The sequence below is a fragment of the Molossus molossus genome, unplaced genomic scaffold (assembly GCF_014108415.1).
Source record: "Molossus molossus isolate mMolMol1 unplaced genomic scaffold, mMolMol1.p scaffold_m16_p_13, whole genome shotgun sequence".
In the NCBI taxonomy this organism is placed as follows: domain Eukaryota; kingdom Metazoa; phylum Chordata; class Mammalia; order Chiroptera; family Molossidae; genus Molossus; species Molossus molossus.
Genome location: NW_023425348.1, coordinates 81,801,879 through 81,819,060, shown reverse-complemented (window position 1 = coordinate 81,819,060; position 17,182 = coordinate 81,801,879). Strand labels below are relative to the sequence as shown.

At 39.2% G+C, this 17,182-nt stretch overlaps 1 protein-coding gene across 2 annotated transcripts in view; it reads left to right on the top strand.

Moving 5' to 3' along the window:
* PHF21A (PHD finger protein 21A) overlaps nt 1–17,182 on the top strand; it is a 170,709-nt gene that overhangs the window by 113,451 nt on the left and 40,076 nt on the right. The window lies entirely within an intron of this gene.

Genomic DNA, 17,182 nt, shown 5'->3' with positions numbered 1-17,182 from the left:
GATCTCAAACTAAACAAATAATGAAAAACTGACATGTAAATTTTTTTGGGTTTTTTTATCCTCACCCGAGGACATTTTTTGTTCAGATAGAGTGGGAAAGAGAGAGTGAGAGAGAAACATCGATGTGAAAGGGACACATTGAGTGGTTGCCGCCCACACGACCCAACCAGGGCCGGGGACAAACTGCAACTGAGGTACGTGCCCTTAGCAGGAACCGAACCCGGGGCTCTCTGGACCGCAGGCCGACGCTCTGACCGCTGAGCCAAACCGGCCAGGGCTGACATGTACGTTTATATCCTACTATGAATGTTTCAGAAGTGGTGGATTAAAATCATTACACAATTGTACTCCATGAATTCTTGGTCAATTTTAAGTCTACTATTTTCCAAAAGGAAAACATTAAAGTCTTTGAAAAAATCTACAATTTGACCATTAGCTAGTTGCTGGTAATTATGTACTTTCTTATATTTAGTCCCACATCTCAACTAATGGTCATTTTCAGCAGTGAATTCAGAAGGGTTATGAGTATTGTCATATTGTGATGAAAGAGACTCTTCAACTCCCAGGAGAGTACATGTTAAGAAGTAGAGTTTAGCTGCTGTTGTATCTAAAGGTAAGAGAATATAGTTTCCAAATAACACTATGTTCCTTGGCATATAGTGGAGAAGTGAATGATTAGTTTTCATAGCATAGTGTAGGAAATGAAGTAGCAGTTTCTTCATGCTAAGCAGGTTGCTTTCTTTATTAAAGTTTGCTGCCTTCTCATAATTTGATTGGTGTCATTTGTTGTTTTTCTTTTGAGAGGGTTAACATCCTACCCTCAATTCTTTGTCAGTTTAAAAATTAGAATCTTCCCTAGACCATTATTTTCATTTCTCAGTGTCTGTTAAGAGAAGCCTAGAGATGTTGCTAGTTGTGCAGTAAATGTCATTTACTGCCAGCCTTGCAGAAGGTTGTGACTTTGCCTTAGCACTGAGGAGAAGGACAAGCATTTCTGTTCACCGCTGCAGTGCCTCGTCCTCAGGAGAAACGTTAAGAAGTTTGTGTACATTGGAGATGGTAGGACCTCGAACAAATTTAAATGTGACCAATTTCGCGCCCATTAAAATACAGAAACTCTCATGTAGATCAGTCCCTCTTGTCCTGTGCTTTGTCATCACCAGTTATTTGTTGCTAAAAAGCAACATAATATCTGAGTCTTTCAAATCTGTTTTTAGGTATATTTCTACACATTATCAACATAGTTCTTCTAACCACCAATCTAGTAACTATTCAGCTCCTTCTAAATTACACATTTTTTGGTCCTCGATAGATACATTTTAAAATTTACTTTCTAAAAATAAATATGTATTTTCAAGTGCATTTGTTAGAAACAGGATAGATAATTCTGTATTCTCAAAGAACAGTGTTTTTTTTTTTTGTTAATTCTCACTCAAGGATATTTTTCCATTGATTTTTATATAGAGTGGAAGGGAGGGAGGGGGAGAGAGAGAGAAACGTCGATGTGAGAGACAGACATCAACTGGTTGCCTCCCACACAACCCCTACTGGCTTGGGGATTAAACCTGCAACCCAGGTACGTGCCTTTGACTGGAATCAAACCCGAGACCCTTATGTCCACAGGCTGATGCTTTAACTGCTGGACCAAACTGGCCAGGGCAAGGATAGTTTTTTTAAATGTAAAGACCAGAGCACACTGGAAATAGATATATACCTTTCCATTGTATACATATTTGTTTATCTATTAAGGGACCTATAATCAGCCACTAGCTAAACTTGCCTTACTCCATTTCTCCAAAGTAATAGTTAATTATTACTGATAGCCCATATTTAATTGTTTTTCTCTCAGATTTTTTTTTTGGATTCAGCATTGCTCAAAAATGTATACCCTTCTAGGTTTGATTTTGTCTTCTCTTTGTCACTCCATTTTTTCTATTTACTGCTCTCTGTTCTCTCCACATATTTTATTTTCTTTATTGATTTTAGAGTAGGAGGAAGGAAGAGGGAGAGAGACAGAGAAACATTGATGAGAGAGAATATTAATTGGCCGCTTCCTGCATGCTCGCCACTGGGGATTTGGCCCACAACCTGGGCATGTGCCCCCACCAGGAATCGAACTGGTGACCTCTTGGTGCATGGGTCGACGCTCAACCACTGAGCCACACTGGCCGGGCTCTCTCTACATATTTTTAAATCTTCCAATAATTTTGTTTGTTAATAATCTATAAGGCATAATATAGTTCTTTTGCATATATAACTTCTGTGTCCTGAAATAGTTATGTGAACTTCTTAAAGAATTTAACTTTTTAATATTATGCCACAGCATCTAATACAATTCTATATACTCTCTAAGGATATTCAGTAAATATCGTCTTTAAACCTTATACTGCCCACCACCCTATTCATGCCCCTAATAGTCTTCCAAATCTAAGATGAGTGATTAGCAAAATGCATGCGAAACAGCCAGCAAGTTGATAAGTTGTGGGTGATTCAAAGGATGTTCTGAGAACCTTTTCAATCTAATACTGCTTTTACTATTATTTTTTTTTTATCCTCACCCGTGGACACCTTTCGATATTTTGTTCAGATAGAATGGGAGGGAGAGAGAGAGAGAAACATCGACGTGAAAGGGACATATCGAGTGGCTGCCACCCATACGACCCAACCAGGGCCGGGGACAAACTGCAACCGAGGTACGCACCCTCCGCAGGAACCGAACCCGGGTCTCTCTGGACCGCAGGCTGTCGCTCCAACCGCTGAGCCAAACTGGCCAGGGCTCTATTACTGCTTTAAATTTGTGTGCTAATCACATAGATGGAAACCCATCTATGAATAAGTTGCCAATCTTTAAAACAAAGAAGACCAGTTCGGCCATTGTGGCTCAGTGGTTGAGCATTGACCCGTGCACCAAGAGGTCACCAGTTCAATTCCTGGTCAGGACACATGCCCAGGTTGTAGGCCAGATCCCCAGTGGGGGGCATGCAGGAGGCGGCCAATCAATGTTCTTTCTCATCGATGTTTCTCTCTCTCTCTCTCTTTAAAATCAATAAGGAAAAAAAATTAAAACAAAGAAGACCAGAATGGTTTGTATTTGCAGTTTATTCTCTTGTCCTCTGGGACTCAGTAATCTTTTTAGCCTCTCTCCACAGTAGTACATATATGTGCCTGGATAGCAGGCTGATTGCTTCTGATTGTACTAAAATGTTTTGATAGGAGCAAAACCATGCTGCTGCCTTCCTCATGTGCCCGGTGTTCAGAGATGGCCTGTGTGCGCATGGACCTGTGGTGCATCATTTTTTTGTACAAGAGCAGTAGAATAAGGGCTGACTCTAGTTGATTGAAGCAGTAGTTTTAGATTCCAGAAAGAGGACCTATTGCTGGTGAGGGAGGTTGGAATCGCAGAATGAGTTTGCAGTGTGAGGCAGGTCGCCCAGCAGCAGGTTGATTTGCACCATGAGACGAGCACACGTGAACAGATGGCCCAACAATGAGTCAGAGCGACAGATCCCGAGCAGGTAGAGTGGCTCTGCCTGATTCTTTACATGGTTATAGAGAGTGGAATTTTAATGTCTGCCACTTTTCAAGCTGAAAAACAAGTGCTTCGTGAAAGAAATTCTATTCATTTGGAAATGAAAAATATGCATTGTTAGGCAGAAGAGAAATCTGACTGTCATTGGATCTGGACACTGAAAAACCAACAATTTCGGGAGCTGCTTCCTATAGGCATGGCTGGCTTTATCTTTTGGTGTGTGATCTTTTGACTTCATTATGCTGAATGCTTCAGCATGTTACATGCAGCAAGAAAATACTAAATTATGTCTTTGATATTGGGTTTTAAAGAATTATGAATTATTTAGTTGCAAGCACATAGCTGATATTTACATTAAGAAAAACATTTTTAAAAGGGTACCAGCCCTGGCCGGTCTGGCTCAGCAGTTGGAACGTCCACCCTCGGACCAAGGAGTCTCGGGTTCGATTCCGGTCAAGGACATGTACCTTGGTTGCAGATCATCCTCGGTCCTCGTCAGGGTCGTGTGGGAGGCAGCCGGTCGATGTGTGTCTCTCTCTCTCTCTCTCTCTCTCTCGTCGATGTCTCTCTTTCTCTCTCTCTCACTCCCCCCCCCTACTCTATCTGAAAAATGGAAAAATGTCCTCGGGTGAGGATTAAAAAATAAAGGGTACCATGATGGTGTCATAAAGACATACAGTAACCTAAGTTTGTAATGGTGTTAAGCAAAAGAAAATTATTAATGGAAAAATTCTTCATTTGCATACGTAAAGCATAGGAAAAAGGAAGAGTGTAATAGCATCCCCAGATCTAATCATCCATCTTCAAAATGTAAATGTAAACAATCATTTCTCTGCCACTTTCAGAAGTATTAAGCATCTCATTAATTTTCAAAAACAAGATTTGCTGTAGTTTTATGTCTCTAGAAAAGTGTTTTAAATATAACATTTGATGAAGGAAAAGCTGTACCACTTGAGTTCCTATACTTTAATTCTCTGGTTGTCAGGTAACACTTACCGTGGACCAACATCCTCAGTGCATACATTTGCCAAAGAAAGCGAGTTAGAAAGTGTGTAGCATTGTCAGGATACCTGTTGACCTTCCTTAGGTCACTATGGTTGGGGATGTGCCCAGAAATACAAACTACCATGGAAAACATAGTCCCAGATGTTGTGAGGGCTGTGAATGCCATTGGTTAAGGCAGAGGTATAAATATAGCTACCTTTTGTTCCCCAAATAATTGGGATCTTATTCAAGATTAATTGTGCCAGCACCTACTTCCCAAATTGGCTTGCGTTTATCTGCTGAAGCATGTAACACCTAGCCTTTGCTCAGGGCAGAGAAAGCACTAATCTGCCTTTGTGCATATGGAAAGGAGCGTTCTGGGCACTGCTTTAAAAACTCCAAGAGAATGCATTATTAATGACATAGGTCTCTCTCTCTCTCTTCTCTCTCAAAAAGAGAAATTACTTATGTGGCCACTGTCAAGAAAGGTACAGATAGACTTAGTGCTAGTTCTTAACCAGTTTGAAAAAAAAAAAAAAATGAGTCACTGAGAGATCCATAAGGAGAAATGCTGTAGCGAGTAAATTGCCTTCACAACATGCAGCTTGTAGACACCAAGATGACCTAATTGTAATGTAGATCACCTTGTAATTGTATCACCCTGTAAGCTTTAGTAAATTGAATTTATAGGATGCTACGTTATCAAAGGTTAGAAAAATAATATTAAATTTGGTTTTAGTACTGTGAAGATTATCAGAAGATTCCCAAATCACTTTTGGTTTAAATAAACTCCCGTCATCTGATTGCTGGTTTCCAGCTTTATGTTTTTGGTTTGTTTTTGTCTACACATGTATAATTGAGCAGAGGAGTGGCGGAGCTGCGTTCAGCTTCTGCTTAAGTCTGCAGTATTAAAGTGTTCTTTTTGTTGCATGTGCTGGTCTTGCAGACTCCGTAGAGCCCTTATCAAGTGCAGCCAGTTGGTGCTGCTGGTATGAAAGCACAGGGGAGCTCTCATGTGGAAGGTTAATGGAGTGTAATTATAAAGAAAAATGAACTTGCTCAACCACTCTATTTCACTCTGCCTGCACCAAGAGTGACAAGTGTTCTGATCTTTTATAAACCCTGGAGCAGAGGTTTAACCATCTAAAATTATAACAGTATAACTGTCACACAAACAAACACCCTGTGAAGTATAGGTATGCACCCCTGTGTAGGAATGATTCCTTCCTGTTACAGGGAGTCTCGGTTAGGAAAGGAGTACCTTCCACCACCAAGAAAAGCTCCGTGTTAAACACTGTACTTTTGTGTCACTTCTTCTTTTCCACTCAATTTGTTCCATTTTCTTCTCCTAAAGATGCTTTCTCCCCTCTGGTTAGTGGCAAGGCTGACAGCTGCACCTGAGTAGGTCCCTTCCACAGTATCCATCAGATGAGAAATAGCCTTGCTTTCTTAAATCAGCTGGGTTCTTTTAAAAGGGGTGGAAATAACTGTCTATTTTCATCATCAGCATCTAAGCAGAGTGGGCTGTAGGAAACTCAGGTACTGTCTAACAGGTCTTTCTCTCAGGATCTACGTATCTCATGGAGATTACACATATTTCTAATGGTTTCAAGATGGAGTTAGATCCTTATGTCCTTTGCTTCAAAGTATCACAGGACATGTTTAGTAAGAAAAATGCAGCTGGGAGGAACAAGGACAGAGAAGGACCAAGGAGACAGTTAAAGGGTGTGGTGCCTAGTCAGGTCTGTTCCTGGTGTGTCACATTGCCAGTGAATGTAGCAAAGTCTTCCTGCCGCTGAACATCAGAAGGGTAAGCGGAGCTAGATCGCAGAGCTGGGTTGATTTAGTGCTTTTGCCAGCTCAGCACAGAGTTGAAATAAGGTGCTGCGGAGATGCGCCACCAACAAAACCCCTGACATCTTGTTCTTACCAGGTCGAAAACGTAACCACTGCTGGCGAGGCTGTGCTGCCCACTGAGCTGAGTAAATTCAGCACCACACACATTAGGCCTGTGGAGCCGGAGCAGAAGTGATGGCTGTGTCGCTTGCACAGCAGTCTTACTGACTGAGCCCCGGGCTCTCGTGATGTGGGGGGAGGGGCAGGCGGCATTTCTGGTAGCAGCTTTGAAAGGGGGAGGCTGATTTTAAAACCTCACTGTGTGGTTTATAATGTTATTTCCTCAGCCCCTTTGCATATGGGTTTTGATCATCTGTGCTCTATTTTACAAGCAAAATAGCTGTATACTTTTCATGGCAGTAGGATAAATCTGTTCATGAATAAAATTTTTAAACCCAGCTTTATGAGTTAAGTTTGCTATGATTTCTCCCTTTAAAGCCCCCTTGGAACACAACATTCTACCAGTCTAAATGTTGCCAGAGTCCATTCCATTTATTAAACTGGAGTCATTGTTCCAGAATTAAAGTTTTTGGCTTGAGGCTGGAAGGTTAGAAACAGAATCTTAAAAGTGTCCATCATACTCCATAAATGAGGAAGCATGTCATTCTGTTGGGTTGGCTCCAGAGTGTGTCCCTGCTCAGCTGCCAGGGAGAGTATCTTTGATGACAGAAATACAGTCTCTCTGGCATTTTGGAGCAAGTTACCCAGCACTGCACAGTCCCTTTAAGAACATTCCCAGCCCTTCCAAGTGCTCAGAGCAGTTTGTAGGAAGTTCGCCTCAGAATGGACGTGATGGGTGTAATTTGCTCCAGACCCATCTCTTGAGTCGTCCATGCCTCGTCTCTGGCTGTCCTATTTCCTGTCTTGACTGCACCCTCTGGCTCCTTTCCTGTTTGGCCCCTTCATTTTGTGGCACAAGTTGCTCTTCTTCCTTGGCTCTCAACAGCCTGTCTTTGATTCCTAGCTGTTTATTGTATCTAGAGACTGATGTCCAGCAAAGGACATCTCTCCCCTTTGGCTCAGCTCCCTACACCCGTATACTCTGCATTGTCAGTCCATTTGGATATCACCCAACCTCCTGTCAGCCCCATAAGAGCTGGCTCAGACAGATGAGCTCCAGCCCTTTGTTCAGTGAACAGAATTTCATTCAAACTAGTTCTCCAGAGTATAGGGATTCCATAGTCTAATGACTGTTTTACTGTTAGGTAACTGTGTAACTTTTGATTGGTCATCAGTCACCACATGCCTTAGTTTCCCTGTCTGAATCAATGACATGGCAGTTACCTTGATCTACCCACAAAATTATGAAAATCTTATTTGATAAGAGGATGTGAAAATTTACTATTGTAAAGAGCAGTATAATCCTTGAGCCAAACAAATTTTAAAAATCACTTTGTTAGGAAAATATTTGTGGAAAATGGTATCATATCTCATTTAGGGTTCACTCAGAAGATAGGATTCTTGAAACATTATTAAATAATCCATATGTTTATAACATGAATTCCTTTTTTTCTTAATCATGTAAAGTAAATGATTTTGAAAGCTCTGAGAACTCAAAAACAAGAACTAGCTAAGCGCAGGAGATGTTTCTAGAGTTCTGGTTGGATTCCAAATCGGATAATTACATTTTGCTTACTAGAATTCCCTGGGAAGCTTCAACAAGGTAGTTTTCCTTTTTCTGACCTCTACAATGCGGCTGTTTAAACAGCTGCTTCCTTCAGTCCTGGAGACAGCTGCGGTTCAGTGGTAGAGAAACTAATTCCAGTTCACTCTTACGTCAGTGTTACACGTTGGGGAGGGGTTTAAGGGGTCTGTAAGTACTTTAAACTGTTTTGATGAAGTTGGCACAATGGAACATCCTACTACTGAAATTTTCATTCTTACCTTCATATTCTATGTACAGTTATCTGTCTCCCTTGTATCTTCAGATATTTTATCTCACCATATTCTCCTCGGCACCTGTTGAATACTTGCTTTTTAGGTCTGTGCCACTAAAAGCCATACCCCAGTCTTTTTATGGTGGTAAATTTTTGATCAACCAGAAAGCCTCTTTGATTTTCTGGTTATCTGAAATCCTTTTTGATTCATCTGTTATTGTTGAAAATTTTTCTGAATAATGGTTGATTCCTCTCCTGGTAACTACAGTTCAGTGAGTGTAATTACTGTCTAGGGGTTGAAAACCTGTAGCCCATGGGCTTAATCTAGCCAGCCAAGATATTTTATTTAACTCAAAATGTTAAAAGCAATTCTTACATTAGTGCCTTTAGATAGGGCACTCCCTTTCCAGATGACCTTAGTTCCCATCACTCCTTATTATCTCGTAGCTGGTCAGCTTCATTCACCTACATTACCTGCCTGACCCTGTTCATGTGAATTTTCCATCCCTGAATGAAGCCATTCTTGAATGATTTAGCTTCTTTGTAGAGTGCCAGGTCATCATTATGAGCATCAGTTTTCTATGTACAGTGCTTATTTCTGCAGGTAGAAAGTGTATATCAAGAGATTGTATTCTTGATATTCAGAGATTCATAGAATTTTAAGCAGAAGAGAATGTTAGAGAATGAGTGAAGAAGCTGAGACCAAGATTAGGTAAATAATTTACTTAAGGTCACAAAACTAGTTTAATAACAGATATGAGACCAGGACCCATATTTCTCAACCCTTTGTATTATTTCTACTTTATAATACTGCCTCTCTACTTATTTTTCCTAAAGCAGAATATATATATATACAGAATATATATACAGAATATATATATATATACAGAATATATATATATACAGAATATATATATACAGAAAAAATATATATATATATAAAACATCTCACTTAAATGCTCAGAGCCTTATTGTCCTAGGTGGCAGGTAATATCTATCTAATGTCATTGCTGTTGTTGTGTTGTAACCATTATAGAATTCACCACCTGCAACATTAGGCTGTATCTAAAAATCAAGAGAACTACCGTGGTACATGTAGACAATGGAATATTATTCAATGCTAAATAGAAACGAGAGCTATCAAGGCATGAAAAGACATGGAGGAACTTTAAATGCATATTGCTAAGTGAAAGAAGCCAATCAGAAAAGGCTACCTACTGTACGACTCTAACTATATGACATTGTGGAAAAGGCAAAATAATGGAGACAGTAAAATGACAGTGGTTGCCAGGGGTTGGAGGAAGAGAAGGATGAATAGGCAGGGCATAGAAAACTTTAAGGACAATGAAATTATTCCATGTAACACTACAATGATAGTTATATATCATTATGCATTTGTCAAAACAAGACTGTATAACATTAGAGTGAAGCCTAGTGTAAACTATGAATTTTGGGTGATAAAGATGTCTCAGTGTAGTAAATTCATCAGTTTTAGCAAATGTATCACTCTGGTGGGGATGTTGATGGTTAGGGAGACTGTGTGTGAGGGACAGGAGGTATATGGGAATTCTCTGTACTTTCCACCCGATTTTACGATGAACTTAAAACTGCTCTAAAAAATTTTTTTTAAATTTTTAATCGAACAACTGATCTTACATTCACTTGTGTCCTCTTTTCTTAAGAACCTGCACCTCAGTATTTTGTTAGCTGTGGACACTGGAAAACAGTATAGTAAAAGACTTCTAAGGAGTAAGCTAAAAGGAGATAAAAATAACAAATCATTTTTACTGCAGCCATTTTCTAAAGCTTGGAGTATGTGTGTGCGTGCATATGTGTGTCAAGACTTCAAATATTCGTATAGAGATTTGTCGATTGGATTTAGTGATTTTCATAGTGTGTGAAAATTATTCTCTTCACACTTGAGATTTAATAAAATACTTAAATTTTTAACCAGATGTTCTTTACTCATTAAGAGATTATTCATGCTTACTTCTATTTTGCTGATTCTTTAATCTCTCTTTCTTTAATAAAATTTCTAGTACTGACGATTTAAAACAAAAAAGCAAACCTGCTCTGAAATTCTGAAAGATGATTTCAGGCTTCTTGTGTCTCTGACGCAAAAAAACCCGACTAAACACAGAGTAGTGCAAACCATCCTTTGTCACGTGTCTTGGAAGATCCAATCCCTTGAAGTTACCCATCTCTCATCTTGGCAGCCTATGCCGGTGATAGAATTGCTCTTCCTCTGCGTTGTTTTATGTGGGGTCTTGTCAGAAACTGAATTTGTAACACTTCATTTTTCTCTTCAAGTGATTGTAACATACTTCCATGATAAACTAAACTACTGAAATGGTGAATACTTTGTGAAATTAAGAGATACTCATTCATAGCTTTGGAATCATTTTTAATCTGTATGTTTATGCTTTTACAGTAGATGATAAACATTATGTTTTAAAGTATCAAGTGTGTGTTGTTCAGGATGTACTTTTGTTAAAATACTTTCCACTTCCAAATGTCAGTGTGTAGTGATTTATAAGACTTACTCTTGTTTAAATTTAAGGAAAATATTACATTTCACCATAGAATATTTTTTACCTGGTGTATCCTGCCTGACATAGTATATTGTTCTAATACATTACATTGTGTATCTTTTTCCTATCTTTTAAGAAAAACTGCAGAATTGAGGATTGTTAAACAGTATTCTCACCTTTGGAAATGACTAATTCATGTCTTAGTACGTGTATTCTGTATAGAATTTGGTTAAATAATCTCTTTGCCTCTTTCAGCATCTGATTCTGTCTTGTGTTTCCGTGAAAAGAGGACTTCCTACGTTATCTCACATTGTACCCAGGGCGAGGAGTAGGCAAAGCAATCTGTTTTATCTAAGCAGTGTTACATAAAGTGATAGGGGGTTTTAGTTTTGTACCTCTCTTCCCATTTTAAGATCATTACTGTGCTTAAATTGTATTTTCATATCCAACTTGTCAGGGACGGCTACTGTTCCGCCATTTCCAATCATACTTCTTTTGTGAGGAAAACCACAGCAGCTTCAGGGAAGAAAATGAGGGAATTTCTGTGGTGTATGGGTCAACTGACATTAACAAGGCAATGCTGCCTTTTAAGTTGTGGGGTAGAGCCATGGAATGATGAATGACAAGCTGGTGGTGTGTGCACGCCTGTAACAGATAGCTACAGAGAGGCATCTGAGCTGCCTTTTCTGAACTGCAGCTGAATTTACAAATTAATAGCCTCCATGTCATATCTCATTGTTTGCCACAAACACAATGATTCAGGCACTTTTTAATATTAGCAAGCAGCTAAATTATGCAGATTATAAATGACACTTATGTGTTTTCTGCTGTCCTCATTATTGTATCTAGGGTCTTTGCTGGATCAGGTTACATTAAATTGGACATCCATCCTATGCATTCAAAATATGACCCTGAACCACCATAGAAGTATAAGAAATATGAGCTGTACCTAGATTTTTGCACAGGAAAACATTCCCCAATGTGTTTGATATCTGAGGAAAAAAGGCAACAGGTAGCATTCTCTTTCTTAATCTTGTACTTTGGGCAATTATCATTTAAAAAAAATAGTTCGAACTAACAAAAATGTTTGACTAGATGTTAAAAATCAAGTGCTTGAAATATAATTGACATTAGAAATAGAAGTTAGCTGTTGCTCTGAGTTAAAAATTTATACTAGATAAATTTTATTATTCATTGGTTATCAGCCCTTGTTTTCACATTATCCTCAACAGTTTCCTAAGCATTCCCACCATTAATTCATGTGATCCTCAAAACTGGTCTGAATCAAGCAGGACGGCATAGGTTAGTGCTTCAGAGACATAGAAACTTAAATGTCAGACAACCGGGTTCTGCTTTAGGCTTCCTGGGTCTTTTACTATCGGGAAATATATTATAGCTACCATTTCCAGCATGCAGTGCTCTTTTTTAGCTCTCTGTGTTTTTACTATTTTGCCCTAGCATCTGTGTGTTCCATATTGGAGAACTGTAGTTCTCCAGGGGCCACATCTCTCTTGTGTACAACAGCTATACTCTTTCTTATTTGGTGGAAGTTAAAGGCAATGCCTAGGTTCTTAGAAGGGTCCCTACATTTCGGCGGGAGGTTGACTATGCAGTCCTAGCCATCTTGTGTAGTCATGCATAGGAGTTGGGGGAAGGTAGGGTTGAGTTTACCTATTAGAGCGTGAATGAACTAAATAAGAAGAATGTAAACTGCATTTCAATCAGGCCATCAAATAAAGGATCTAATCCCCTATGGAGATGGAATATAAATCCCATTGATATGAATAAAAGGCCCATTCTTCTGTGGAGATGGGATGTAAAACCTATTGATGTAAATATCTCTGTGTGTGTGTGTGTGTGTGTGTGTGTGTGTGTGTGTGTGTTGAAGGAAGAGTAAACCCCAAAGAATATTTTTTAATTAAAAAAGTAAGCCGAAGTCTAATCAGTACCATGACATATGCATTCTCTACCATCTGTTAAGCATTCATGTAGAGAATTTTGAACTTTATCAAAAATAAACTCTGATAATTCCAACTGCTGCTGTTCCTTAATTCATTTATATTGTACTGTACAAATTCCATGACACCTTGCAGAACTATAAAATAATTATTTATGTTCCCAACTCTCCAAGACTAAACAAATCCTCTTCAGTAGTCAACCTATACTGGTCATATACAGAGGAGGTTGTAGATACTGCCTCTGTCAAACAGGTGGCGTTTTTAAAGGGCACATCTCTTTTTAAAAGGTTTAAAAAGGTTAAAAGCTGTTTGCTAATTCTAACCCCAAAACTGAATATTGGAGAGTTTGGGGAAAACCTTCTACTGCCTTACAAAATGAATAAAGCACAATTATTTTTAACTAAGTATATTTTTATAGCTGCTGCCACCAGTATTCCTCCTCCTCTTCTGTCAGAATTCGGCCTGCGTGTCTCCCTGGGAACATTCTCCTAGTAACTTCAGTGCATATTCTCCCATTGAATTTCACTAATTGCATTGTGAAGGAACTTATTTTAGTTTATTGCTTTTCCCTGTGTTTTACTTCATAAAATGGTGGAATCTTCACTTAATTTAATAACACATACCTTTTACTCTGGATTGTAATTTTGTCATTGTCATGCCAAGAGCGCACACTCTGTTCTTTAGGGGATGGTAATTCTGTGGCTGCGTCTGCAGACTGTCATCATGTCCCCTGCCTTCCTCTTCAGCGTTGAGGAATGTTGGTGTTACTTATAAATGCAGTGATGGAATTTCAGTCTGACAAGTAAAAGTTTTTGTTTCTTTGAGTAAATTCTGACTTTATCAACTAATGTAAATTTCTCCACGTTAAGTTTTTCTGCACACAAAAATTTTAGCTTCCCTGGTTACCTTTGAGCAATTGGTGAATCTGAAGACCTGGAAAATGTTTTCACTGCATTTTAGGTATGAAGATGGGTAAGATTTATTGTTGACTTTCTAGATTTCTGAAAAGTGATAAGTCTCTATCAGCCTCTGATATGAAGAGTGAAGGTTATAACATTTTCAGGTTGTGTGGTTGATTCATGGAGGGAAAAGATGAATTTTTAAGGCAATACTATGTAAGAAGATGTCTGAGTGGGTGTGGCCCTCTCACAATTGATATAAAACAGATAGTGTGGACTAGAACACAAACAAGTGGAGTGACTGTGTAGAAAAGCAGAGACTTAAAGCATCAGCATCCAGGAGGACAGGGCCTTTTGCCTGGAGTTCTAAAATTTGTGAGAATTTGATAGAAATAAACTGGTGGCTTGACTGGAGGGGTGGGGGCTGTCCTTCCATCTCTCCATCCTTCTTCTGTGCTGACCAAGGCCATGGAACTTGGAGTGATTGACGTAGGAGAAAAAGAACCTGCTTTTCTGTTGAATTGGACCTGTAAATGTCTGTATTTTTCTTTGGGATCTGCCTCGCTGTCATGTGAACACATTGATAGTATCACTGAATGTCACAATATTGATCACCGCGACTACCTGTCTCAGAAACTGTGACTTGAAGTGTCAGAGGCTCTGTGAACTCTTCTGCCTGAACAAGCCCTGATGAAACCTGGTGATGCGAATGTCAAGGGAATCTGAGGGTTGGAATTACATACTGGGTTTACGGAGCAGTTCTTGACAGATGGATTGAAGGGGTGGTACTAGCCATTCTAGACACCTGGCATGTTGGCCCATTGCTTATAGAAAATATATTAAAGAGAGAAGATAATACGTTATTAACTTTTCTTCCTCCCTTCTACCTTCATTCTTTCCAGCTTTTCCTCTTTCATTTTCTTCATTCCCCCCCCTTTTACTCTCATTAACTTATTAGTGAAGACAAATGGCAAAGTTTCAAGATAATGTTCCAAGATACTTAGCTACATTTAAAGTTCTGCTTTATATATGAATAATATTGAAAATATCAAATTGTTTATGCCAGCACAATCTTCATTAATGACCAACAACATTTTATTTTTTTTTGTTTAAAACACATAATAGTAAAACTATAGGCTCACTTTCTGTGGAGATGAGAGGATACTTAACAGCGTTGCTTGGTACCACACAGCTAAGATTTATGAAATATTACAGCTTTATTCTCTTGCTGCCACCCAGAACTGGTACTGACCCAAATCAGGGTCCTGCTGGAGTCAATGTGACTTTTGTGTTTGCAAGAATGAACTAGGACAACACTGGATTGTGGAACTTAAAAAAGCCAACGAATTTGCTCAGCAACTCTCCTTCATTAGCCAGTCCTTAACAGTACGCAGGGCCTCCGTGCACCCAAGGAGCGCCTCCGCCCCCAGCTCACCGACTGAACTGCAGATGGTTGGTTTTCAAAATGCAGTGAAAGATGTTTAAGTTACAGAAGGCATCAATGCTTCCCCCAAATCCTGATTTTAAAAAATTTCACAGACATGCACAACTACACACTTGGTATTCTTCTAATCTTTTGGTAAACAGAGCAAGGAGTGCAGTGGCCATGCATTTCTGAGCAGCACTCTGAAACATACCAGACCCTTGCAAAGAAAACTACCCAGCTCATATGATCTGACCCGTGTCCAATCTACACAGCTCTCTTTTTCTTATTTCTTCTTTTTCCTTTTTCTCCTCCTCTCAAGGACTTACGTGAGTGTGCAAGTATTTGGAACCCCCCCCCCCACCTCTCACCCCCTACAAGTTCCACAGGCTTTGTTTCAGGCCCTGGGGGAGGAACAGTTGTGAATGCAATGTGACTCACTGACTCCCACTTTCCTGATTCTGGTTCTGATTGGTTGTCACCTTGCTCTAGCCATATGGCTGCAGAGTACTCTAGTCTGCATCCCTTTTTCCTTCTTCCCCTACTGTTCCCTTCTGTTGTACACAGCGCTGGGAGTGGGCTCCGGGCTTTGTCTCTTGCTTGTAGTTTACCCCAGTTAGGCAGTCGGTAGGAGAGCGCCCTGTATTTCCTAAGGATGGCTCTAGAGGAGAAAAACACCTTTTCCTTTTGTGCCTGGTATAGTAATTATTTAGTTTCCTGTGCTGTTCTTGTTCAAAGTTTATTTTTTGGCAGGTGTCACATTTGTGGTGTTTGTTTTCCTCCTGGTTTCTCTCCTCCTCCTGATTTGAGCTGGGTTTTTTTGTGTTTTGGTTTTTTTTTATAAACATTTTTGGAGTCCCTTTCCCTCACTGCTGTGTTACACTTTTGTTAGTTTGTTATTATGTCTGATTAATGCTGATTAATATGTTTGGGGGAGGGAGGCTGAAAGCAACTTTGAATAATTATTTATTTGTTAAATGTCTGGCAGTCACCAAGCAGTAAAATCTGCCTGTGATTCTCAGAATTATCCATAGCACCCCTGCTATTATTCTCCCTTCTCCTAAACTGTGTCAGTTCAATTACTCTGCCATTTATACTTGAGAAAAAGGATTTTGAAGACTCAAAAGTTAATTTTTATAAGCATTTGATATTTTTATTAATTTGCATTTTTATTATTCTGCAGATGGTTTCTGCAGACATTGGACTCTGCATCCTTTTATTTTTCTTTTTAATATTTAACTACTGAAAGAGGAACTGCTAGCAAAGTATAAAGTTCAGCAGACTTTTCCCCCCCAATTGGCCTTTATATGATATTTTCATTGCCTAAAAAAAAAAAAATCAATAATAAAAATATAAAAGTTCTCTCAAGAATATATTTTGTATTGACTTAAAGTTGTTAAAAATCCATTTTGTAAATATTTTAATATTCAAATATGTTAAGCAAGTAGCCTGCAGGTTTGGATTCTTTAGAGAATATGAGCAATGAGGTTGGTTAGAATCATAAGAATTTGAAAATCAACCTGGCTCTCTGATTTCACTTAACTATAAAGATTTTTAGTTACTTCTTTTTTCTCTATTCATAATCTATATTAGAAAATAGCACTCTTTTTATCAGAAAGAACAAACCTTAATTGTTGAACTCACTCAAAAGTGTATGTGAGCCCTGGCCAGTTTGGCTCAGCGGTTGGAGCGTCGGCCTGCGGTCCAGAGAGACCTGGGTTCGGTTCCCGCTGAGGGCACGTACCTCGGTTGCGGTTTGTCCCCGGCCCTGGTCAGTTGTGCGGGTGGCAGCCACTCGATGTGTTCCTTTCACGTCGATGTTTCTCTCTCTCTCTCTGTTCCTCTCTCCCTCCAACTCTACCTGAACAAAAAGTGGAAAAAAATGTCCTCGGGTGAGGAAAAAAAATAAAAATAAATAAAAATAAAAGAAAAAATTAAAAAAAAAAAAAAAAAGTGTATGTGAGGGGTGCTGCTTATACTTCCAGTGGGCAGGAGAGTAAGAACCTAAATCTGGCCCCAAATGATTATTATATGTACTCTGAGCCTTTTGCTGGTCTTTGGTCCCATCACTTTACGTATCATGTG